The sequence below is a fragment of the Dipodomys merriami genome, unplaced genomic scaffold (genome assembly GCF_024711535.1).
Source record: "Dipodomys merriami isolate MVZ:Mamm:240054 unplaced genomic scaffold, mDipMer1.0.p SCAF_15, whole genome shotgun sequence".
Lineage (NCBI taxonomy): Eukaryota > Metazoa > Chordata > Mammalia > Rodentia > Heteromyidae > Dipodomys > Dipodomys merriami.
The window spans coordinates 18,329,611-18,332,715 of record NW_027202826.1 but is presented as its reverse complement, the minus strand read 5'-3'; the positions used below and the strand labels follow the sequence as shown (position 1 = coordinate 18,332,715).

General features: G+C 42.6%; 1 pseudogene; it reads left to right on the top strand.

The window, feature by feature from the left end:
- The first annotated feature begins 949 nt into the window (after positions 1-949).
- On the top strand, positions 950-1,305 carry LOC138826782 (tax1-binding protein 3 pseudogene; annotated as a pseudogene).
- Positions 1,306-3,105: the final 1,800 nt, after the last annotated feature.

Here is a 3,105-nt window from a genome sequence, read left to right as displayed (position 1 = left end):
TCCCTACCTCATGTGAAGGGCCTCTGTCTTTCCTTCTGACCACTGTCAACCCATTGCTGACCAACAGCTCTTTGAAGAGGAGATAATGCTCTACCTGCTGGATGATAAGATTCCCGTTGCACAGTGACTGTCCTAACATAATGGAGCACAAGAAGTCAACTATTATTCACTAAACACCTATTGTATACCTGATACTAGGTACAGGTGGGACTGAAATAGTAATGAAATTTAAGAAGACCTTCCCCAGCCAGAAATTTCCTGTCAAGTTTAAGAGAGAATGATCTCATATATACAAAGGCCAACAAGAGAAACTAAATTTTAAATATCACAAGAAGAAAAGCAAAATAGTGTGAACCAAAGTACATTTTTTCTCTTGTTTTTCTTTTCAACAGAGTGAAATAACATCAGATAAAAGTCAACCTTGAGCCGGGCGCTGGTGGCTCACGCCTGTAATCCTAGCTACTCAGGAGGCTGATATCTGTGGATCGCGGTTCAAAGCCAGCCTGGGCAGGAGAGACCATGAGACTCCTATCTCCAATAAACCACCAGAAAACCGGAAGTGGCACTGTAGCTCAAGTGGTAGAGCGCTCGCCTTGAGCTGAAGAGCTGAGGGACAGCACCCAGGCCCAGAGTTCAAGCCCCACAAAAGTCAACCTTGATTGAACCTCACACTATACAAAAATAAACCTGAAACACACACACACACACACACACACACACACATACACACACACACAAATACAGATGATGAAGTTTCTCTAAGAAAGCATTGAGAAATATATTTATGATCATGATAGGAAGTTCTAGAGTATTTAGATAGGACTACTAGGTAAACAGAAAATATGGTCATCTCTGGGGTTAAACACTTCCAATCTCCAAAAGAAAAATGAAATAGAGTTCTCAGGCCGGGCTTCCCAGAGTGGCATTTGGTTCCCGGGTTGGGGTTGAGATGTCCTACATCCACGGCCAGCCGGTCACCGCCATGGTGCATCGAGTTGAAATTCACAAGCTATGCCAAGGTGAGAACTTAATCCTTGGCTTCAGCATCCGAGGTGGGATTGACCAGGATCCCTCCCAGAATCCCTTCTCAGAAGATAAGACAGACAAGGGCATTTATGTCACACGTGTATCTGAAGGAGGTCCTGGGGAAATTGCTGGGTTACAGATTGGAGACAAGATCATCCAGGTAAATGGCTGGGACATGACCATGGTGACACATGACCAGGCCCAGAAGCGGCTCACCAAGCACTCAAAAGAAGTGGTGCGTCTGCTGGTGACAAGGCAGTAGCTGCAGAAGGCCGTGCAGCAGTCCATGTGTCCTAGCAGCTGGCCCTGACTCATGCCTGTCTGCCTATTTGTACAGTGACCATTACCATGCCCTGCCTACTTCCTGGCTTCTGTATGCTGGGCCTCAGCTCAGAAGGGTGACAGCTGATCCCAGGCTGAGCCAGCCTTCCTTCCCCTCTTACCCCAAGTCTGAGGCCTGGTAGCAGCACTTTCCCTTGGACACTGAGGATTGGAAACCAGGGCCTGAAGTTGAGTGGTTGTGGGTCTGCATTCAGTCCTCAGCCCTGCTGCCTGCCTACAGCAGTGCCAAGTTGAACAGGAAACACCTGACAGTTGCCAAAGCTAGGAAATGCCAGGTGGGGCCACTTTACTGTTTGTTCTGGCTACAGAACTTGGCCCTGCCTTGTTACTAGCACAATGTATGTCTGTGCTGCATGCTTCCTGGGCACCACACTGCTGCCCACATGCCCAGCTGGGGTCTAAACTCACACAGAACCAGAGCTACTTAACCTCCTCTCCTGTAGGTGCTGGCCTGGGGTTGGGGGGTGGTGTCTGCTCACAGGATTGCCACGTTTCTCTTCACCTGTGGGTTTAACTTTTGCATTTTTTAAATACAAAGTGTTTTTATCTTACCATTTGGAAAATGCCAGTTTCACTTTTGAATGTAGCTTACTAATCCATATCTGGGAGCAACTCCTCTTAGCACACACGAACAAGCCTTCATTTGGTTGATGTGGAAATGGGGCAGTATGATGCTGTCCCACACTTGACATCTTGTGCTCAATAAAGGATGAAATTTTTAAAAATGAAATAGAAATATTAGGTTGAGAGTCAAAAATCATAATTTAGATGCTTAAAGACCTGTAATTTGAAAATGTAACTATATTATTAGTGTAGAATCCCGGCTCCTACAAATATATTTCCAGCAAATATATCCACTGACTCAGATCAAAAGGGCAAGGAGTCTTTATTAGCAGCACAACAACACACCCCATTCATCAGGTAGTGAAGCAAAGTGATCAAGCTTTCTCACAGCATATCTTATAAAGGAAAGAGGCCACACACTGATGGTAGTATATGTGACAGAGCCACATGTAGGTGGCGATGTACATGACAGAAACAGTCAATAATCACAAATGGAAATTTCTAGTAAACAAAGCAATAAGTCAGAAGCAAAGACCACATTCCAGATTTTTCCTTTGTTAGGGGTTTAACTGTTATTTAACAAAACACAACCCAAGCTTCCTATTTACAAAAAAAATACATTTCAAACATATTTCACACATCGTAAACTTCTTGTTTACTAAAACACATTTATCACATCCTAAGCTTCTTATTTACCAAGTCTAAGGCCAAATCACATTCCAGGTTTCCAAGTTTTTCCTGAATTCTGCTGTTATTTACCACATTTCAGTAAGTTGATGTTTAACTTGTTTAACTCACAGTTTCTCTCTACAAAGAGGTTCTGCCTTCAATTCTTTGTCCCATTTTTAATAATCAATGATTTTGTTCTGTCTCTGATTTTGCATTTTACAATCAGCACAATTTAAAGATAGACAATTCATAAGGAAATGGAAAAACTTGAAAAAATATATTAAGCAAAGTAAGCAAGACCAAAGAAACATAGGGTTCATGATCTCCCTATTTGTAACAACTAGAATATCTGTAGATTATTCTAGGCAGAGGATCACGATAGCTCAATAGCTATGTGCATATGACCATATAAAATGATGCTTATAGAAATGAACTCCAAGAATGGAAACAAGAGGGGATTTTTTAGTGTACTGTCTGCAGTCATTTCTCTTTTTCTTTCTTTTA